The sequence below is a fragment of the Notechis scutatus genome, chromosome 1 (assembly GCF_049901735.1).
Source record: "Notechis scutatus isolate UNSWTSFEM ecotype Mainland chromosome 1, rNotScu1.2, whole genome shotgun sequence".
Classification (NCBI taxonomy): domain Eukaryota; kingdom Metazoa; phylum Chordata; class Lepidosauria; order Squamata; family Elapidae; genus Notechis; species Notechis scutatus.
This window is the reverse complement of record NC_142009.1, coordinates 112,402,867-112,427,146: the sequence shown is the minus strand read 5'-3', so window position 1 is coordinate 112,427,146 and position 24,280 is coordinate 112,402,867. Positions and strand designations below refer to the sequence as shown.

Here is a 24,280-nt window from a genome sequence, read left to right as displayed (position 1 = left end):
ACACACAGACACACACACACACACACACACACACACACACTAACAATGAGCAGGTTCCAAAGTGAATATATTGCTCTTGTAGGTAATGAACTATATGTTTAATAAGACTTCCAGCACTGCACACAACCAAGGCAGAGATACCAGGTGAAATCTTCAAACTGACAATACTGCCTAGCAGACATTTCAGTAAATTCAAATTGACTTTAGGCATTCTTGGTGCCTCCACTGTCTCAGTTGATTCTCAAGCAGGCAGCATGCCCCCAATGTCTAACCTTAGCCCTAGACTTCAGGGAACAGATATACAATTTACCCAAATATCCTATTAACATGAATAATATGTTGTTTTTAGATATTAGTTTGTATTGGTATCACAGGTGGTATTCAGCAGGTTCTGACCAGTTCTGGAGAAACAGTAGCGGAAATTTTGAGTAGTTCAGAGAACCGGCAAATACCACCTCTGACTAGAGATTTTACAGTATCCTTCCCCTGCCACGCCCACCAAGCCACGCCCACAGAACTGGTAGTAAAAGAATCTGAATCAGTGGTGGCTTGGTGAGCATGGCTGGTGGCCGTGGCAGGGGAAGGATACTGCAAAATCCCATTCCCTCCCCACCCCACTAACCTGCTTTCCAGCTCCGTTCTCCTCTGCAGGACAACCAAAGAAGACCCAGCTGATCAGCTGAGACTCTGGAGGCAGAGAATAGATGGGGGTGGGGCCAACCAGAGGTGGCATTTGCCAGTTCTCCAAACTACTCAAAATTTCTGCTACCGGCTCTTCAGAACTGGTCAGAACCTGCTGAATACCACCTCTGATTTGAATCCCACCCAAAACTGAGATATGCTTCTCAGTTTTACATTTCCAGAGAGCTTGCATTGGACTATACTCACATTAAAATTTAGCTTTCTAATTTCAGCCTTTACAGATATCTACTTATACATTGATCAGTAAAGCATTGTAAATATAGATAGATTGGTAAAGTTTTGAAAATAATTCTGCAAGAATATTGGAGTTAATAGACATCAAAACATTGATTGTATTCTCATGTTTTGCATTACTAAGTTATCCTGTTATCCTGTCCCCCCCAGACAGATAGACAGACAGACAGATAGACAAATAGACAGATAATGATAGATAGACAGACAGGTGATAGATGATAAATAGATGATAGATAGGTAGGTAGGTAGATGATGACAGACAGACAGACAGACAGACAGATAGAGATAGATAGATAGATAGATAGATAGATAGATAGATAGATAGATAGATAGATAGATAGATAGATAGATAGATAGATTTCAAAGATAGATCACAGAAGAAATGCTTTAAATAAATTACTGAACTCAGTGAACAGATAAATTGCTTCCCACTTGTAAGATGTTACAGTATTAAATTCAATTATACATAAAAAGGAAAAGAAAGATGAATGAAACTCTGCCCTTGCCTTTTTATTTTCTTATTTGTACTAACAATTCATGACATGCTTCTAGGTAGGTTATCCTCCAAGTGAGGAAACTCGCCTCAGTGCTGCTCCACTCACCTTATTTTTTGTCTTCAGCCTTCTGAAGTTGCCAGTTTGAAGATAGGTCTCCCACAGCTTTATTTAACCTGACTCAAGTGCTTTACAACAGTGCAGACTGCTGAATACAGCAATATAAACAGCTGTTCTTGGCACTATTGACAGACAAATCATCACTCTCCGGCATACTCCATACAGCAAAATAATATATTAAAAAAACCCAACACATTCTCATAATTCCAGGGAACTGGTGACTGTTAGTAAATGCTTTATTCTGACCAGGATATTAATACCATAATATTAATGTTAATTTCCTGTGCAAGTTTCACATCAGCTCTGGATCACTCACCCTTAGATTCATTATTTAGAGGTGTGTTTTAATCAAGACTACAAGCACAAGAAGTCTAAGGGATGTTACAACTGAACAAGCCCTTGGCAAAATGTTAGAGGAAAGAGGCCAACTCTCTTTAATGCCTGATTAAATGATGTTTCTGATGTTTAGAATCTAGGCCTTCTGAGAACCTGGAAATATAAACCATTCTTCATGTTGAGATTGCATTTTTAAGAAGAGAACAAAAGAAACGTTTTGGTTGCAATTAAGCCAAGAAGAACCAAACCAGTTGAGTTTCTTGAATCTCCCAGCCCAGCTTTCATCCAACTGCTTAATGAACCATCCATTAAATCAAGGTTACGTGTGATTTCATGTCTATGTACCAAATGTGTTTGTCACCTTTTAGGAATGCTCTGAAGATCATTTAACAGGAAGCAAGAAATAAAAAAAAGTTGCAGACTTTTAGCCAGATACCCCCTAATGAGAGTTATGCATGACGTTCAACAGGCTCAGTTGGAGCAATTTCTTCATCTTTCCACCCACATTTGTCACATTACATGCTTCTCTGCTGCTTCTCCAGTTTTCAAGTCTCATCTCTTTCCTTCTTTCAGTATATGTATGTGCACACAAGTGCGCGCCCACACACACACACACACACACACACAGATAGAACACTTCCCAACTTCCCTGAGCATTTTTCTTCCAGCTATCCCCATCCTAGTTCTCAGAGTGTCCATGGAGGAGTTAAAAAAGTAAGGTAGCACCCACATGGTGGTAAAACTCCCATCCCTTTTCTACAGTACTAGTGGTGGGATTCAAATTTTTTTACTACCGGTTCTGTGGGCATGGCTTATTTGGTAGGCGTGGCTTGGTGGTCATGTGACTGTGGGAGTGGCTTGGTGGTCATGTGGCTGAGTGGGTGTAGCCAACTTATGTCACTCACGTTGAGGGCTGCCTTACCTGGCACCTCCCTTCACAGCCATTCCTTGTCAGACTCAGACTCAACTTTATAGTTTTGTAAAAAAAGTCATTTTTTGACTTTATTATCTACGTACTACAGGTGTACACGGATCACTGAAAGGAGGAAATGGCTCACATGCTTTACTCAAGAGTGTGATAGGCAACAGGCTTTTAAGGGGCTGCCAGAAAGAAAGGGGGACAATGTATTTTCCAAAGAAGCAGAATGCAAACAAGAAGCAATGAATGGAAACTGAACAGAGAGAAGCAACCTAAAACTATGGAGAAACTTCCCGACAGTGAGAACAATTAACCAATGGAATTGCCTGTCTCCAGAAGTTCTGGGTGCTCAATCACTGGAAGTTTTTAAGAAAAGACTGGACAGCCATTTCTCTGAAATGGTATCAGGTTCACCCCAAGGTCTTCTAAGTATTATTCTGACACCTTTCCCAGGATTTCTACTCAGAGTTTGGCATCCTCAGTTTTCTTGCCTCAGCTGGGGGTTGGACTAGAAGACCTCCAAGGTCCCTTTCAGCTCTTGTTAAACACATGTGTATTTTATGCTCTGGACTATTGACATTGAATGCATGTAAACCCTGAAAAATATGTGGTAGCCCTGGGCAAAAGAAAGGCCGAAAAATAACTCTAGGTGTAGGGACAGTGTAAAATATTAACACATGATAAATAATGGAACAATTAAAAATAATAGCACAGAGTTTTCTTTGTCTTTCTCTCTCTCTCACCCTTCCTTCCTGTTTCTTTTTCTTTCTTTCTCTTTCTTTGTCTCTTTCTGTCTTTCTCTCCCTTCCTTTCTTTCTCTCTTTCTCTCACACACACCACTCTCTCTCTTTCCATATTTCTCTTTCTTTCTTTCTTTCTTTCTTTCTTTCTTTCTTTCTTTCTTTCTTTCTTTCTTTCTTTCTTTCTTTCTTTCTTTCTTTCTTTCTTTCTTCCTTTCTTTCTTTCTTTCTTTCTTCTCTCTCTCTCTCTCTCTCTCTCTCTCTCTCTCTCTCTCTCTCTCTCTCTCTCTCACACACACACACACACACACACACACACACAATCTGTCAGCCTTCATTCCCTCTTGCTGCAGGCACCTTGCTCACAAGGGGAAGTGAATCCAGCATTGGAGAAGTTCTGCAGGTTAACGGACTTGCATTTGCAGCTCCTGCAAACTTCCCCATGGCTGGATTCCCCCCCCCCCCCAGTGTTCTTTCCTTCTTGCTCCAGGCACTTTACTCACAAGGGGAAGCGATACTTCTAGTGTCCATGAAGAATCCAGCCTTGGAAGAGTTTTGCAGGTTAACGGACCGCTGCTCCGCCCACAGTCATGTGTTTTCAAGTGGCTGCTTGAAAATGCATGGCTAGGGCAGGGGAGCAGTCCTCCTTTAAACTGGGGTGAGCGAGCATCAGGCAGGTGGGGCAAGCAAGTGAGCGGAAACCAGGCAACCGAGTTGGGGGAATGGCCAGCTAGATGTTGCTACTGGTTCGACAACCCACGCCAAATTCTTGCTACCAGTTCACCCGAGTAGGTGCGAACCGGCTGAATACCACCTCTGTACTGTACCATATATGTCTGACTACACACATGAAAAAGTGGGAGTTTGATCCCATATTGCTGGCTGCCATATTGACTTTTATAAACTCCACCATTTTTACCTCAGAACAAAATAAATAAATAAAATGTATGTTTTTCATTAGCAGAAGAGTTACATACTGATAGCTGACTTGTAATGGGGGGAAATACCACTTTTTGCTTTTCTTTTGGAAGAGAATGGGGGCGGGAGCCTTCTTCCTAGGTTTTTTTTTTAAGTCTTCTTCACTTCTCCTTTCTGCAATTTGAGATTATAATCAGATTGTTTGTATGGAAATTACAGACTTGTCAATTTGACATCTATATTGGGCAAGCTCCATTAAGCAGATTATTAAGCAGCATATTTGTGAGCTTTGGATAGCAATGTAACAATTAACAAGAGCCAGCATGGGTTTGCGATACAGAAATTCTGCCAAACTAACCTTATCTTCCTCTTAGGAAGAGTTACTACACAAATAGATAAGGAAAATGCCAGGGTCATTCATGAGTTCAGGATATCATAGTTCAAAAAGGACAATGACATATGGGAGCAAGTTCAAAAAAGGACTACAAAGATGTGGAGGGATGTGGAAGCAAGCCCAGTGGAGAGATTGGTATTTTGATGAAGAATTTTGGTATATTTAACCTATAAAAAGAAACTTTTGAACAAACTTTAAATATCTGGACAGCTGCCACATAGATGAGGGAGGTGGATTTATTTTCTGTTGCTCCAAAGGCAGGTCCACAATCAATAGGTTAAAACTACAAGGTTAGATTTCAGGGGACACTTTCTGACTGTACAGGCAGCCAGACAGTAGAGTAGGCTACCATAAAAAGTGGTAAGTTTTCCTAGGGAAATCTTGAAACAAAAGCTGTATGATCCAAGATGTTATAGTAGGTCCTGCACTGAACAGAGATGAATAGATGACCTCTAAGGTCACTTCAAATTCTAAGGGCTCCTAATAATAGTGCTGAAAGGACTGAAGGACCAAATAGTCTTTATCTGATACCCACCCAGAGCCATTTCCTGAAGGGAGGGGGACTTGCAGAACCCAGAGCAGCAACTCCCAATTGCTAAACTAAATTTTGCTGTGGTGCACAAGACTGCTTCCCAGGGCCACGAGGGCCATCCTCTCGGAGCGCCTCCGCCATCACTCTGAAGCTCCCCTTCAGGATGGATCAGTAAGTTCTTGCTTTGTTCCCCGGGAAGGGTTCCGTCATGGAGGGCTGTGTCTTTGGGCCAGGCACTTTCTGTCACGCTTCCTGCCTTGCATGAGGTGGCGGGAGGAAGAAGTGTGTATTGGGGAAGGCTGCCTGCAGTTCTTGCAGCCAAACCCAGGAATTCTGGGGTGTCTGCAAACTTGCATTTGTATGAAGTCAGAGCCCCATGGCTGCGCTGGCTGGGAGGACACTTGCCCCATTGGCTCTCCTGCCTGACCAGTGTGTGTGTCAGAAAAGAGGAAGGAAGAAAAACTTGGCAAGTCTTCTCCTTCTTGGGCATTGACACAGAGCATGGACATGTGAGGCATGGGCGAGTCCCTCCTCATATGCAGGGTGTATGCACGGTGCGGTCTGTGTCTATGCCCGAGAAGGAGGAGAAGAGTTGCTGAACTTTTCTTCCTCCTTTCACAGCATGAAGACAGCTACCACAGCCTGTCCCTTTAAGGTACTTTGATGTGGGGGGTGAGGGGGGACCATAAAGGGACAGCGAGGCCACAGGAGCTGCCTTCTCAGCAGCTCCGCTGCAAAGGGAAGGGAGGAAGAAAAGTTCGGCAACTCTTCTCCTCCTTCTCAGGTGCACACATGGTGCTGGGAGGATCTTCTGCAAGGAGTCGGCATGTGGGCAAGTCCTTCCAGCACCGTGAGATGTGTGTTTGCTCTGTATGTATGAGACCGAGAAGGAGGAGTGAAGCAGCCAGGTTGAATGCTGTTAGCGTGGCTGCAGAGAAGCAGGAAGCAGCTGCCAGCAATGGCCTCATGTGAAGATGTTGGATGCAGGGAGGCTTGACCCCCCTCAGGAGCCATGAAGCGTTCACTTCCCCTCTGACACCTGCCAAGTCTCCTCCCAATGCATTTCTCTTCCTCCTCACCAGAAACATTATTTTTGGGGAGACTGTGGGATTACCCCACCTCCCTGCCAGCCATCTGGTCTTCTGTACTGGCTCGTCAGATTCCCACCACCCAGTACCAGTTCAGATGTTCCTTCCCCTCCCCCCCCCCCAGGGACAGAGAGAAGGAGAGGGAGAAGGAGGGAGGGAGGGAGGGAAAGAAAGAGAGACAAGATACAGAGAGAGAGAGAGAGAGGGAGAGATGAGAGAGAGAAAGAGACGAGAAACAGAGAGATGAGAAAGAGAGAAAGAAAAAGAAAGTGAGAAAAAAATGAGAGAGAGCTTTGAGAAAGAGAGAGGGGGAAAGAAAAACAGAGATGAGAAAGATGAGAGAGGGGGAAAGAGACACCGAGAGAGAGAGAGAGAGAGAGAGAGATCTTTTAAAAGAAAATGGCTCTTTGAATGTTTAAGGTTGCAGATCCCAGGTTAGGCAAACACCATGGTCGTTAAGTAAACCTTGTGGTCATTAAGCAAACACTGGTTGTTAAACAAGTCCCTTTTCCCCAATGGGCATTTTTAACCGGAAATCAGAAGGAATTGTTGGAAACTGGCAAAAAAACAGAAAACCTCAGTCACATGACTGTGTGGGATGTTGTAACTGGTCATAAGAGAGAGAGAGAGAGAGAGTAAGTGTGTGTGTGTGTGTGTGTATGTGTGTGCAGGATTGTCAAAACTCCAAAAACAGATCAAGTAGTGCTCTGGGGGGGTCACTCATAAATTAGAACACTTGCTAAGCAACTGGCCATTAAGCGAGGACACTTATATTTGGTTTACCAGTCTAATGGCCACCTAACCACGCCCACCCCAGTCACATGATCACCTAGCCATATCCACCCCAGTCACATGACTACCTAGCCATGCCCAGCCAGTCACATGACCACCTAGCCACACCCACAAATTAGGCCACACCCACAGAACCAGTTGTTAAGAAATTTGAATCCCACCCCTGCCTTCTTCAATCCTTGAATTTACTTCTATATATACTTTTTGGGGGGAGAGAAGAGGAGACACTATCCCTGTTCCTCTGAGTTGAGCTGAAAAAGCATCAAGTTATCTTTTATGATATCAAGCTCAGGAGCTGGGAGGTAAACAAAGTTCCTTCTTGGACTATTACCAACTCTACAAAGCTGCAGCCACTAAAAATGCAATTTACTATGGTTTCAAATACATCACAAGTCTGTCAAGCACCACCAACACTATGAGATCAAACAACACAAACTGAAGTTAAAAGATATTCAGGACAAAGTGTTCCTATCAATGAATATGAATACCACAATTCTGGAGCGGGGAAGTATACAACAGTGTTTTAATGTTAGCCTCACACAAACATAATCTTGTCTAAAAGTATTGCATAGACACAACTGACAGTTCCAGCACTCAACCAATATCCAAAGACACATCCTTGAATAACCTTTAATAAAGTTTATTAAGGAAGCTGCATGCTCTCACACAAAGCATGTATCTCTGATCTTTCTTCACTATAGTAGGAAAGCAGAGAGAAGAATAGAATAGAATAGAATAGCAGAGTTGGAAGGGACCCTGGAGGTCTTCTAGTCCAACCTCCTGCTCAGGCAGGAAACCCTATACTATAATTAAAATATTCTTCCTGTAGGAAACTGGATGAAAGGAAGAACTTAATTAATCTTCCAAGCAGAGAAAAACAGAATGGGGATGGGGAAGCAGGCCCCAACTGTCCTTATTCTAGTGCAGTGGTTCTCAACCTTTTCCTCACCACAGACCCCCTTATAAATACATTTTGTGGCCATAGACAATGCCACAGACCACCAAGACTTAACTCAGGATTTAAATAATAAAATGTATTCAAGCCTTCTTGGACCCCTGTGATGACATCCATGGACAATAGGTTGAGAACCACTGTTCTAATGCATTGAGGATTCTGTAGCTGCACTTCCAATATAATTTTCATCCATAGGAACAAGAAATTAGTCAATCTTATTAACATCATGGATATGCAATTGGTAGCAGACTGTCAAGTTCAAAGCAGGCTTATGCTGTTGCAACCATTACCGCTTCTCAACTTGCCAAAGAACCAGGGGGGAGGGAAGGGTGAAATGAAATGTAGGCTCCAGATTTCAAGAAGACAAGCCATGAGAACCAAGGACACTTTGACAGGTGTTTGCCAAAACCAGAGACTTTTTCTCATAACAATACAATGACACTCAATTGGACAATGTGACCTGCACTAATGGGGGTGGGAGAAATCTATCATTATGTGGGTTTGTGCAGCAATTAGGTAGATCTAGTTCATCAGTGCTCAATAAAGTTTTGCATTAAGAGATCGGAAGGTCTCAATTGTGCTTGCTTTGGTTGGGTTCATCAGTCAGAATGTTAACACAGACATCATAGTGATTTCAAAAGATTGGATAGAGTTACTCTGGATAGGAGAACATTGTTTTCCGATTGCAATTTTATTTATATTGGAGCATGATTGTTCTTCCCTAACCTGATTATTTACAGAAGAAAGTTATTTTCAAACACAGACATGATGTAGTAGATTAAAAAAGGAGAGTCTTAGTGCAGGGTATGTTTGAAGGAAAAAAGCATGAAAAGGGAAGTTGGTCACATATTTTTTTTTCCTTAGCTTAAATTAATTTGATTGATCATTACTAACTAGATATCTATGTCCTGCAACATGAGACATAAACCTAGAAACTGTTTAAATTACAAACTTTCACTGCTCATTGCATTTATGGAGAAAGACATTTAAAGATTTCTCCTCATGTGTCATATAATAGCACAGAGTGGTAAACCAAGTCTTTCACAGAGAAAGAGATTATACACCAGCAGCAATTAAGTTTCACTGTGTGTGCATTATGATATGGATATTCAGGTAAACTATTGAACGATGCCCAGCTTGAGGCTGCACAGCAAAGATATGGATATTCTTTCCTATCCATCTTTGCCGTGAATACACATTTTTCTTTGTTGTTGACTGGCATTACTGCAGCACAGGCTTTCTTCCTATGCATTGTTAGTAATGGGAGCAACCTACTCACAGCCTTCTTTGGACTTAATGCCATGATTAAGAATTTCATTGTTTATATTCTATAAAATCCTAGTTATAGTATTATATTCTAATAACGAGTGGAAAATTGATTGGGAACTGCCCAGGTTGGTTATAATAAAACACTGAATGTTTTAAATAAATAAAATACAGTTCTTCTGCTTTATCCTGAATCTTCTCCCACCAACCCCCAGCACACCTATAATGTTAGGTTAATGGGATTTTCCCCCTTGATTACCTGATATATGACTTGGTGAGCATCTTGCATTCTTGTGTCCCTCTCTTGTAATTAAAGAAAGGTGAAATCACCTACTGGGATGGAACTGTATACATACTTTGATGAATTTCAAGCATGATACCGTAAGAGATTTATTAGGAATTTGGAATGCATGGTGAAGTGACAAATAGTATTTTGGATAGCCTAATTACACTATTCCCCAAGACTGGGTACATAATTAAAATGGTCCAATCATCAAACCCACATCAATCATTAACAATGACACATTAGTTTTGAGTATAGCTTTTTATGAAAGCTAATTATAGGCATTACAATAATTAAAATCTTTACTGGAAGAAGAAATTATCATAGAGCTTTCTATCAAACAGAATGGGGGAGGGAGGGCTGCAATTTTACAGTCTGTCCCAAAACAAAATGCTATCATTTTTTAGGAATGTAAATGATCTGAGGTCCCAAATTTTAGGAGCTTGGAAAAAAATGGAACCAAATGGGGAAATGTGTTTAATAAAACACTGGAAAGTCTTCTGATCAGCCTTTGCCCTTCAAATATATTGGAAGTCTAGGAGCATACAATGTCTAGGAAAACACATCTGGAGCTAGTCAGGTTAAGAAGGCTTCTTGAGCACATAAGATTGCCCTCTTAATGAAAACACCTGTCATTCAGCAGCGGTTAAATTGGCAAATGCATAGAGCATAGCTGGTAAACTGCCAGGTACAAAAGCCCACCTATTTAACATAAATAGGACACAAAACTTTCTGTATCCAAATTTCCACTGCATACTGTATGCAACCCTTTTTTAAGGCATTTAAAAAAATGTCTCAAAATACATTAAAATCCCGGTTGCCACACCAGTTCATATATACTTTACAAACAGATGATTAGCAGGAACTGACAGATTTAACAAAAAAAATGTGTTGGAACATTGGTTTGGAAAAAGAGCTGCTCCTTTGTTACTTACACTGTAGATTCATGGCTCAGTATTTACTAGCATTGGCCCATGATTTGACTTTTATATTCATGATATATAAACATTAATTTTATCTAATGCAATTCAACACACTTGGGAGAAAGAAGTATGTATTCTTCCTTCTGCTCACTTGATCTTGGGATTTAAAATTATCTGATCTGTTTATAAACTGGCATTCTTAATTTAAAGAGTGAACTAGCAATTGATGGAATATACACATTGCATTAATGGATGGTGGTGCCATTAGGGTGGACTATAAAACGTGACCATGGATCCACAAAATGCCTAGCAGTGATATATGCTCCTTCCTTCCTTCCTTCCTTCCTTCCTTCCTTCCTTCCTTCCTTCCTTCCTTCCTTCCTTCCTTCCTTCCTTCCTTTTATCATCAGGAGGTGTCTAATCCAGAGGTGGCATTCAGCAGGTTCTGACCAGTTCTGGAGAACCGGTAGTAGAAATTTAGAGTACTTCGGAGAACCAGCAAATACCACCTCTGACTGGAGATTTTACAGTATCCTTTCCCTGCCACGCCCATCAAACGATGCCCACAGAACCGGTAGTAAAAAAAATTGAATCCCACCACTGGTCTAATCAGTAAATAAGCCTATTGCTTTTGCTGTTCCATTGCCCTCGTTTGCTGAATGACCCCAAAGTAAAATCTTCTTGTTAGAGTGGTGCCTTGGTACTCATTATTAGTTGGTTCCAGGCAGTGCAATAAGTACCAAAAATGATGAGAACAAAACAATTTTTTCCCATAAGGAATAATGTAGTAAGTCACAAGACAGCCGACACCAATAAGTTTCAGCTTCTATGTTGAGTATCAAACAAACGATGAGTACCAGGACAAAATTTTCATGTCAAAATGCACTGAATACTAAATTTGATAAGTTTCAAAGCAGTTGAGTACCACTGTATTATTAATTCATAGAACTGAAATATCTCAAATCTCAATGAACTTTGGAGGTACAAAGCATTCTATTGAATTGGGTATTTTTTTTTAATACACTCTGTTTACTACCTAAGTTTCCAACATTGGCAAGTTTAAGATGGGTGGACTTTAACTCCCAGAATTCTCCAGCAGCAAGTTCCAAATCAGTATTTCTTAACCTCAGCAACTTTAAGATGGGTGGACTTTAATTCCCAAAATTGCCCAACCAGCATGGAAGCTGAAATCCAGTCATCTTAAAATTACAGAGTTTGAAAAACACTGCTTTTGATGACCTTCACAGTTCTCTATGCAACACATGAGCCTTTCTTATGAACAGAGTCTAGGAGTGCACTGTGGGCTAAAAACTGGTCTTCCCTTTGATGATATCATATTTTTGGCATTTCACTGTTTTCTTGTTGTTGAAAGGAGAACAAAAATATATCCTTATCTATTTTTTATTTGGGTTCAGAAGATTCTGTTTCTATGAAGCCACCTGATGGCTTAGCTCTGGCAGGATGATCCTTTGCAAGGAAAAAAAAACTGTTGCCTCAATTTAGAGTCTCAGAAAATGAATTTTGCCACAAGACAAAGCTAAGATGTTTGTTCTTTTTCTGTAAAGCTTATTTATCCAATGCAATAATTGAACCATTTTCCACCTGTCTGGGGTATATGTGTCTTAGTGTTATTTTTCACAAGGCCTGAACTGGGGGTTTGGCTGGAAAGTAAAGGGAAACTCTGTGGGTTTCAGAGCTGCTCATTGTTTCAAAACTCTGAATATGTGACATTTTTCATAGCTTTCTTATTTATTATAAACGTAGTCTACTTTCCATCTAAGCAAATGGAAATGGAAGGCAATAGTTAAAGGGGGGAAAAAAAAATTAGAAGCCCTATCGATTACACCCCTTCTCAGAAAAAAAAAATTGGCAAAAAACAGTGTGCAATTTCAGATAATTACATATAATCCCAAGTAATCCTCCACAGACAGCATGAACTGGCAGTCATTAGTATGCTTTTCAGGCTCTTGTTTTGCATATTCACCAGGTTCTGCTGAATGTTACCCCTCCTGGTAACTGTCCTATTAAGGGATAGGAAGTGCTGCTTTGCCTGGAAATGCACGCTAAAGAAAAATCATATCTTCCTAAATTCAGAAGAACAAGGACATGCAATGCCAAGAAACATATTATATTTTCCCCCAAGAAGCCTGCGAAACAAATGAAATACCAAGGTTTATTTTATTTTATTTTTTTGGCAGTATAAGCCAGTGGGGCAGGCTTAACAGCTGGTGAAGATAAAAATAAATCTTCAAAGACAAATCACGTTCTCTCTCCTTTCTTTAGGGCCATTTTTTTTATTAACAAAAGAAGGTTCTTTGAAAGAACAGATACCTCCAGTAAGACAGAGTAAATGGGAAAGTACAGAATGCTTTATTTAGACCAGCTAGTGCTTAAAATGCAAAAGGGGTGAGCTTTTTTGAATTACTGAAAACTTTGTCTTTGAGCTGGAAGGTTCATTTTCTTGCTTGGAGTGAAAATAGGCCACTCTGTGGGTAAGTTCTTCAGAATTGCTTGTGAGCTAGGGTGAGTGTGCTCTAGTGTCCAATCCTCAGACAAAATGGGAATTTTCATGCAAGCATTCAGGAAGACTCTGTTCATCAAGCATCCCTATGATCATTCATTGGCAAGCTTGCTTATTACAATGGCCCCACTCAATTCTATATGGGTATTTTTAGACTGAAGAATATGCAAATGTTAACAATGTATAACATTCCCGCAGCCAGAAAATAGAAAGTGTCAATATTCATCTCAAAAATATATTCTGTATGTTGTTTTTTTTCTAGGATGCCACAGTACTGTACTTCTGAGAAGTATCCTGTTATTTATTTGGGAAGAAAAGCACTGAACAGCCTGGAATGTTTGAGTGCAATCTTAACAGGGTGTAAATGTGCCAAATGCATTTTCACAAGCTAACACTTTAAAGTTGCTGGCAAAATGATTGGCTACCAGAATAAAGAGTCCAAAAAATACTGGGCAAAGACAGGGAAACCAAATTAGAAGTTATTAACATTTCAGCTGGAGCAGAGATAGGGGGACAGTCCTACTTGATGTTAGGTGAAGATGTTAGACTAATCCTAAACCATCACATGGAAACCTGAAACTATGTATCTGGAAACCTATCTCAGAGAAGAACAAAGCCCTTAAAACATGAAGACCAGGAGACAAAAGTCATATTAGGCATGGAAACAGCTAGATAGAATCAGATAAATCAGATAGAAAGACAGATTTACTCCAAGGATAAAGATTTTTAAAAAAACAAAACAAAACAAAACAAGATAGCTTCTTGCTATAGCCATAGTGGTTGTTATGTAGACCAGGGGTCTCCAACCTTGGCCACTTTAAGACTTGTAGACTCCAACTACCAGAGTTCCTCAGCCTCAGGAGTTGAAGTCCACAAGTCTTAAAGTGGCCAAAGTTGGAGACCCCTGATGTAGACCAATATGTGAGACCATAGGGTGGGCTCAAACTAGTTCCAACCATATAATCTAGATTCTGATACAAGGGAAGAAAGTTCTTTGTCCCACAAAGTGGCTTCTGTCTCTCTAACCTTACATTGCAACTATTACTACTCTGGCACCATTAATTAGAGTTTTCTTCCACCTTCCCTTTGCAACCTCTTGGACTTGGAACTGGAAGAACATGATAGCTTGCATCATTGTCTGTACAGATGCAACACAGCTATATTTTCAGTCACTGTTCTCTTTCCATTTTTCCTTTCAATTTGTTCTACATTTGAGAATCTCTTAATGTTTGCTTGCATTTATTTATTTGAATGTCTGTACTGTCTTTTGTCCAGAAGCTCAACATAATAGTCTTCCTCCTCATTTTGTTACCCACAACAATTCTGTGAGGCAGGTTAGGCTGCAGGGAGCAACTGGCAATACATCCAATGAAAGTCATCAATGACTTTCTTGGCCTGCCCAGTCCTAGTTCAATACCTTATCTAAGTATCCAACTTTGAACCAAACTCTATTGGTTCACTATTTGATTGCCAACTGAATATGCATATCCCAGACATTGTACATCCATATCATAATACATTATAATGTAGAATTTAACTATTATCTCAGTATCTTTTCATATTTTTCTTCTCATTTGTACAGAATTGTCCAGCCTGTGTCAGAAAGATCCTTCAACATGTAGTCTCCCACAAGCTAAATTTCCAAGCCCATTTCCAACTGATGACATCTAATGAGAAGACCCAAAAACATCACACTGGGAATCAGCCTAACTCTAACCTCAGGTGAACCTTGATCATATCAACATTGAAGCCTGAATGCTTATTTGTTCTAGGTAAAACAAAAGCAACATCCTGGTGGTTTCCCATGTACATAATAAACACGCCAGATTTTGCTTTGCTTTCTGAGCCCAGAAAAAAGTCAACCAGAAAATCTTTCTTCTTTACTGAATTATAATGTCAAGAATATCAGCATTAGTAGCACCAGTATATTTAACAGTTTTATAAGGTGAAAGTTTTTTCAGGTTTTCTAGGGCTGATTGGTCACCTTGGCCCCATAGACATCTTGAGGAAGTTCTTCCATACTCTTTTGCAGAGATACTATGTATATACAAGACATTGTTCAAGAGGGTTACCTACCTCTTAATTAATTTCCCATAGAGAGGAAAAATTTTGATTCAGTAGCAGCTGGTCCTTGTCATGTGTTCCTCTCTTTCGCACATACTTTCCTTGCAACATAGGACTACACCACTCCAAAGCAGTTCTTGTTATGAGTATGAAGGGGGGGGGAACCATAGTTTAGTGTTGTGATTCATAATTCCAATTTCCAAGTACCTTGTACTATGTGTATTGCATTACATATTTCAGCATAGATTTGTCAAACATCCCTTGTAATGTAACATACAATCATAAGCACAACAGGATACCAATGGTAGCACTTAGTGCTGTCAAAAGTGTTACTTGTAATTGAACAATTGCTACAGGAGAAATTCTAAATCTCAGGTTTGTTGTTTCTTCCCCAATTGAAAAGAAATTGTCTCTTTAAATGTGTCTGTGTGCAGTATTCAATTGTGGGAAAATATGAACCTGAGAAATAAAGACTCTTGTCTACACAGATCATAGTTTTTTTCTCTTGTATCTTTATATTATGCTCAGCAAAATGATCCAACTGGGATGTGCTAGTGCAATGTAAAACTGTGTTGTGTGTTTGGTGGCAAGGTGGAAGCTCTAGAAACAGACTAGATTTGTAAGCAAAGGGCAAAGGAACAGAAACTGAACCAAGAACTGGAATTATAAATGGCATCTCAGAGGAGAAGCTAACAAAATTTATGAGAAGAACCAGGGTACAATCCATAAGCATTAGAATCAAGAGATAGTTCCCACCTGATGCCTTGAGATTTACCAGATAAAGCAACAGGCAGGTTTGGGTATGAGGGACAAATTAATTTCTTTATAGTATATAGAATTTTGCAGACCACACTGGGACTCTGAACCTAGAAATTCATACAGGGCTGAATCCAGTGGGCTCATTGCTTTAGTAGACACCCTTTTTAGCAATAAAACCAAAAGTTAACTCTGCTAAATAGGATGCTGTTATAATCCTATATATGCACTGATGGTACTATGGAATCATAGGAAGATGGGATTATTTCTTGTTAGTGGATTTATACATCCATCTGAAAATACCTATCATTGTAATTCTTGATAAACTATAAAGAATTACAATGATAGATAGGTATTTTCAGAACTATCATTGTAATTCCTGATAACATTGCTCTATCTTCTGTCTTCATGTTAGCTAGTGTACACATATTCTTACATATGTCAGGTTCAGCATCTGTGCTGGATTGGTTCTTTCCAAGAATTTGACACTACTGTCCAGATAATGATTTTGGTTCTGATTTTGTATTATAGACATCAAACAAACTGTTCCCACGGCTGATTCAGTGAGCCACTGAGATTTCCCATCAAGGTGCAAAAGAATCGAGATCAATACACTCCTTTGCGAATGTCTTTCAGAATGAATAAATACACTGTAAACATTTGTTCCCCATTTAACAGCCACTAACAGCTTTGGATCTTGACAGACAATTTGCCTTGAATTTCTCATTAGACTCAACTCTGAGTGGTAAAGCATGTTGTCTGTCTTGCTGCATAAGAGCATTTCTAAGAGCTGAAATCTAACCTGACCAATAGTATAAGTATTAACAGAAAAGGATTTATTTATAGGAAATATTTTATAGGGATAGACAATTCTAGATCTAATTAGTTATATCCTACCAGGAATATGTGATAGTAAATATGCCTGGCAGAAGGAAGTGAGCTCAGATTAGCCAGAACGGGACAACTCACTGCTACCGCCATGTCACTGCCACCTCACCAATGTCACCTTGCCGCCAACACCTCACTGAAGGATACTTTGCCTTGGCCAACTCGCCATGGCACAACTTGCCATGAGCCTCAATCTTCTAATCTGATCCAGCTTAAGGGAGACAAAAGTTCCCACCAGTTCACACACCTCTGAAGGCTTTCTTGCCTCACTTGATGAGATTAATGAGATTAGCATTCTCATCAAACAAACAGCAGTCAGGACGACAGATCAAGAGGGATAATGAGTAAATCCTTAACTCTGTATCTATACCCTACTGCCTATTAGTGACCAGTAGGTCTTGAATCACTGAAAATACTATTTGGGCTTCCAACATCAACACTAGGGACAATTCTTCCTAAACAGAACTTGCATCTATCCTGTATCCCTGCCCATACATGCAAACAGAAATTTCACCATATTAGTTCACTGTAATAGCAAACAGCCTACAGCTAACAAATAGCAAGATTTACTCAAAAATCTTAAGATTCTGTATCTAGTGCACTGTAGGCAATATTTGATACCTTCACTGTGGCAGTCTCAGTGGAAAGGAAGGTTGTTTATCCCCATCTAGTGGTTACAGCTATTTAAAGAGCATTCAGAAGTGCAGCCACGGTTTGCTGCTGCTGCTGCTACAACATAGAAAACAATAATGTTCCTATTTAAATGAAATAATTAATGCTATAAAGAGCAGCTACATAGATTAAATAATTGGGGCTCATAGGTTCTTGGTAAGAGTCATTTTAGGGAAAGTTCTCAGTGTTCAGCCTGATCTTACAGTGTTTTGTGTCTTGCCTGTGCTTGTTGAGTACATTCAATGAGAAACTCCCTGCATCCACCAGAGAATTACCATACTTCCCCAAGTCAGAAAACTTCTAGAAATATTTTACACAAGTTCCTCTCTACAAATAATGAGAGTGGGCAAGAATACACATTTAGAAGCTACAGCGAAGTGCTTTCTCGGGCAGCAGATCCACCCCACCATTTGAAATGGCACAACTTTAAAAAATCTCCCTCTCCCTCCCTCCCTCCCTCCCTCCCCCTCCCTCTCTCCCTCTCTCTCCCTCCCTCTCTTCCTCTGTCCCTCTCTCTCTCTCACAGACATACACATACACACAATCATAGTTCCATTTATTTCAACACAGTGAGATATTTGTGTTAAACTGTGCCTTTTCTTGACATTGATTTTCAAAGTAACATGGTGAAATGACAGAGATGAGAAAGGAAGAAAGGGAGGGAGGGAGGGTTGTCTTGCTGAGATTTAACCACAAGCTCTCATCATTGTGTTTCCACATGCCTAGTAAAATTGAAAAAAGTTATACCTTATGAAGCTATTAAATAATAGGAAAGAGCCCCTCAGATAGCCTTATGTTTATATATTGGTTAAAGTTTTGAACTAGGATCAGAAACAGAGTGAAATACCCATCTTCCATGAAAATTTGTACCAGACTCTCCTCTCAATCTAATTTACTCTCCCAGGGTTATTTTATTTTTATTTATTTTGATCGTTCATTTATTTCACTTTATATAACCAGCTTTTTCACAGATTTCTCACAAAACTTTGTATTTCCTGGAGGAAAGGTAAAACTCCCTACAAAAATGAAATTATATTCAAAGCCAAGGTGCAGCAAATGATAGATGCATCCAGTATTACGATGGTTATAAACATTAACGTTGGGTGGGGGGAAACACATACAAAAATCTTCACCTTGATAATGCAAACTATTTATTACAAAAGGCAAGGTGGTAAAAATGGGAACTTAGCTAACCTTGGCCAGAATTCTCATTTCTATTACAACCGCCACTATGGTTCTGCTTTACATAAGCAAGGTACTACAGTTGTTTCCTCCCTTGCACCTAACCTTGGCAGAAACTACTTCAGTATTTTTAATTATATACTTATTTTGATATATCCTTGTGACATTGCCTTTATTAAGCAACTGGAAAGAGTGCAGTGAGCAGTGCAAACATATTGTGAAGGAAAGATAGTGAGGGATTTGGAGGCTAAATCCGATGATGAATGGTTAAACCTCAAGAAGAGAAGGCTCAGGGGAGACATGATAGCAGTCTTCCAATATTTGAAAGGCTGTCAAAGGGAGACGATGTGGATTTATTTTCCATAGCATCCCAGGGAAGGACAATGAGTAAAAGCTTTATGTAAGGAGACCCAAATTTGAAATGAGAGGAATTTCAAGTTTTTTAGAGAACATAAAAAAAAAATTAGAATTGGAAGGGACCTTGGAGGTCTTCTAGTCCAACCCCCTGCTTAGACAGGAAACCTTATACCACTTCAGACTAATCTCTTCTTAAACTAATACAAACTAATGAAGGAATAAAGTAAAACAAAGAAAAAAGTGAAAAAGTAATTGGAAATAAAACAAGAAATTGCCAATTTCATTTGCAGCAAATATATTAATGATTACAAAATTATCTCTTACTCTATGATTACTAAAAACTCACTTTTTCTATTATCCAATCTTGTTTTCTAATAATCATAAGGTCATTTTTTTCTGTTTCATGCAAAAATCTATAAAGAGCTTCCTGTTTGTCATAAATGTAAATATTCTTCTTCAAATAAAAAAAATAGCTATTTCTACATCCATGTGTCTGTTGTGGGTACTGTCAAACTTTTTCACTTCTGAGCATATAGTAATCTTGCTGCAGTTGCTATATATAAGAACAATATTCTGTGGGGGTTTTCCCCCCTAACTGCACCTATTAGTCCCCAGAGAAAAATATCTGATATTAGTTGTATACATAATTTCATAATTAGTATTTAAAAACTTCTGAATCAGTGTTTTTATTTCTACCCAAAGTTTTTGGATTCTTTATATGTCCACCATACACGCTAAAATGTTCCTTCATGTTCACATTTCTAGCAAAGATCTGATATTGCCTTATACATTCTAGACAATTTCTCTGGTGACAAATATCCATGATACATGACACATTTTATGCAAATTCTCAGTCACAGACATATCTTTTTAAATATCATTCCATGTCTTACCATAATTATTTTGAAAAAGTATACAATTCATATTTGTAATAGTAATATCTGAGTATTCACCCTCTTCTTAATCTTAAAATCTTTCTTATTCATCAATTCTATTTGATCTTGTGTCTTAATGCTTTTTATTAACACCTTTGTCTTCTGTTTAATCATGTTGAATCCTGCTACTGCCCCAAATTCTTTTAAATTACTCATTAAAAGTTCAGTGCCTTTTAGAAGTCTGCCAATATCAAAACCAAGACATCCACAAAAACTCTCAATTTGTATGACTCTTTCTAAATCTTTATACCCAAAATCCTGTTATCTTGTCTTATGTATGTATATTCAATATTTCAATATTTCAAGAATTAAAATAAACATGAAAGAAGATAGTTGACAACCTTGACTTGTTCCTCTTTGTATCTCACATGGTTTAGTTAAATCTCCATTAATAATTATTTGTATCATCCATGAAGTATAACTCAATTGCATCCATTTTCTGAAATTCTCTCTAAAATTCATATCTTTCAAAACTTTAAACAGGAAAGTCCAGTTCAAATTGGCAAAAGCCTTCTTTGCATTTTAAAAAAAATCTAATGTGGTTTGTTTTCATTATGTCCCAAATATTCCAAAATGTCCAGCAGTGTTCTAACATTATCCCTTAGCTCTCTTTTAGGTTAAAAAAAAAAAAAGACCACATTGGTTTTATTAATGAATTTCTTGCAAAAATATTTTCAATCTTTCAGCTAAAATCACTGTAAACAACTTACAGTCCTTATTCAATAATGGCATTGGTCTGTAGTTTCTTGTTAAACTTAACTCTTGCCCCTCCTTAAGTATTAATGTTGTAGTAGCATCTTTTCAATTCTCTAGCATGTTTCCTCCTTGTAAAATAGAGTTCATCATACTATGCAGAATTTGAAAGATTTCATGCTGAAAACGTTTATAATAGATACTTGATAACCCAACTTTGTCTAGGCATCTTTGTGATTTACCGTTATTAATACCTTTTAAAACTTCTCTTATTGTTATAGGTCTCATCATAATTTTCCTTTGTTCTTCTGTAATCCTTGGTAGATTTCATTTTCATATTCCTTTATTTTCTCCTCTGAAATATCATGTCCCCTAAACAAATTAGAGCAATGTTAATAAAATGGTTTTTATGTAGCCACATTATCCATTAATAGAGTATCCCATTCTTGTAACTTCAATATCATTTTCTTTTTTCTTTCTCTTCTAAGTTTATAAGCCAACCATTTATCTAGTTTATTCCTATATTTATAATTTTTTTGTTTCTCATAATTCAATTTTATTTTGATTTCTCTTATTGTTAACATTGATATTTTGTTAAAAAGTATTTATATTCCCTGTGGAGTTCTTCAATTTTTCTTTTTTTCTTTTTATCGTGTTCAAAATATTTTGTGGTTTTTTTTCTTCCATCTTTCTCTTAATTTCAGAATTGTATTGTATCTGATACCCTCTCATAAAAGTTTTATTTGCATCCCAGACCATTCTCAAATTAGTATCTTCATTAAAATTATTTTAAAATGTTTTTGCAATGTTCAACAATTTCTTCTTTCTGCAATCATGCTTCATTTAGTTTACATCTTAAATTTTCCTTTTATAAACCAGAGTCATAAGATAATGGCCCGAGTCATCCTTGCTTAAAATCTCTACTTTGGAAATTTTATTAGCCATGTCTCTTGAACTCCAGATCGTATCTATTGTTGAAAAGGATCTGCATCTTTTTGAAAATTAGGTTTTTTATTTATGTATCCATTCATTCAATTTCTATAGCCGTCCATCTCAATCAATGACTCTGGGCAGCTTATAGTTCAAAAATGAATAAATACATTTCAAAACAATTAAAAACAATAAAAAACTTAATAACCCCTAAATGGGTCTTTTACTAGTTTACATTGAGTAATACTTTATTATCTTTCTCAGAAGTCTTATCAAATTGGGAGAGACCATTCCAGCCCTATGAAATGCCAAGTTGCATAAGAGAAGTCTACTAGTTTCTCAATAAGTTATTTGTTAACATCAAATGGGGAATAAACTCCCAGCACCATAGACTTTAACTTTAACCCCACTAGATTGCCTTCTGCCCAAACAAATCTGCTATGTTTATCTGCTAAATCCAGACTTTTTAATACAAAGTCTGGATTTAGATATAAAATGACTCAATTTCTATTTATGCTGTCTACTTAAATATATTCTTCACCCTAAGATTTATGCTGCATCTTTTTCAGGTTTTGTGTAATTTCCTGTGAAAACTCCTTTTCCATCATTTCCAATTCTACTTTCTACAAACACCTTTCTAAAAGGATCTCTCAGCTTAGAAATAAAATTCAGTCTAAATCTCTATTGTTTACAAATAAAAATCTTCCATTTTATCCCATTAAAATATATTTTCCTGTTTAAATTTTTAAACCAACAAGGTGTATTATTTTCTTTTACTTGAAATTACGATCTCTTTCAGAGTAATTGTATCTGTACTGCATTATCCATTTTCAATCTTATGTTGAAATGCTGTGGCACAATTTGATCCCTTGTTTTCTTTCTAACAAAATGCACCAAAATATCCCTAGAGATATTCCTCATTCTGGAAAATCTAAATTGATTTTCTTAAGTCTTAATAAAAAAAAGTGCATCCATATCCAAGAACAAAAAAAAAATGCCAAAACTCTATTAATCTGTTCTCTATAGTTTTCATCCTGGAACCTCTGAGCTCTAAATCTCAAACAGAATTCTTTCCTTGAAATAAGGACAAAATTTCTTGACAGTGAGAATTATTAAACAGTAGAATAACCTGCTTCCTGGAGTTGTGGGTCATCCATCTGTGGAGATTTTTAAGAAAAGATTGCATTTTCATTTGGATGGGATGAGGATTAGAATAGAATACTTTATTGGCCAAGTATGATTGGACACACAAGAAATTTGTCTTGGTGCAAATGCTCTCAGTGCTCATAAAAGAAAAGATACATTCATCAAGAGTCGAGAATCATAAGATACGACACTTAATGATAGTCATAGGAAACAATAAGCAATCAAATCATACTAGGAAACAGACAATATAAATCGTAAGTATACAAGTGACAAAGTTACAGTCCTACAATCACAAGTGGGAGGGGATGGGTGATAAGGAGTGATGAGAAGATTAACAGTAATAGTAGTGCAGACTTTGTAAATAGTTGGACAGTGTTGAGGGAATTATTTGTTTAGCAGAGTGATGGCTTTCGGGGGGAAACTGTTCTTGTGTCTAGTTGTTCTGGTGTGCAGTGCTCTATAGCATCATTTTGAGGAAAGGAGTTGAAACAGTTTATGTCCGGGATGTGAGGGGTCTGTAAATATTTTCACAGCCCTCTTTTTGACTCGTGCAGTATACAGGTCCTCAATTGAAGGCAGGTGGGTAGTAATTGTTTTTTCTGCAGTCCTAATTACTCTCTGAAGTCTGTGTCTGTCCTGTTGGGTTGCAGAACCAAACCAGACAGTTATAGAGGTGCAGATGACAGATTCAATCATTCCTCTGTAGAACTGTTTCGGCAGCTCCTTGGGCAGTTTGAGCTTTCTGAGTTGGCGCAGAAAGAACATTCTTTGTTGTGCTTTTTTGTTGACGTTTTTGATGTTAGGTGTCCATTTTAGGTCATGTGATATAGTAGAACCTAGAAATTTGAAGGTCTCTACTGTTGATACAGTGTTGTCTAGTATTGTAAGAGGTGGTAGTATGGGTAGTATTACTGACTTGAAAAGGAAGTTGCATTAGAAGATCTTCAAGGCCCTTCCAACCCTATGAGCCTATGATCCTATGAATCTTCAGCTCCAGTCAGGCAGTTTTAGATCATTCTTAGCTGTTTTGCTTTAAACATAATATTTTGCTCTTAACCCTGGCCCAATTTTTGCTATGGCAACATTTTGGCCAACAGGCAAGTTGATGGCATGTTATTCATGGCACCACCTTCTCCATATCTGACAGTTGCTATTTGGATCACTTTTGAACACCAACTTAGCATATTTTTGGAATAGCAATAGCACTTAGACTTATAAACCACTACGTAGTGCTTTACAGCCCTCTCTAAGTGATTGACAGAGTCAGCATTAAGTCAGCATCCAAACAGAGAAAGATTATCATCTGTAAACCAAAGCTTTTATACACAGGTTTAGTATTCTTCTGGAATAGGACTAAATTTAAGTCTGGGTCAGACGTGGTATTCAGCAGGTTCTAACCAGTTCTGGAGAACCGGTAGCAGAAATTTTGAATAGTTTGGA

The 24,280-nt window shown here is 38.3% G+C and overlaps 1 long non-coding RNA gene across 1 annotated transcript in view; it reads left to right on the top strand.

The window, feature by feature from the left end:
- The first annotated feature begins 5,265 nt into the window (after positions 1-5,265).
- Positions 5,266-24,280, top strand: part of LOC148132940 (uncharacterized) — a 40,401-nt gene continuing 21,386 nt past the window's right edge. Inside the window, exons 1-2 of the long non-coding RNA XR_015746995.1 lie at positions 5,266-5,560; positions 14,800-14,939. This is a non-coding gene — a long non-coding RNA (uncharacterized LOC148132940). The remainder of the gene's footprint in view (positions 5,561-14,799; positions 14,940-24,280) is intronic.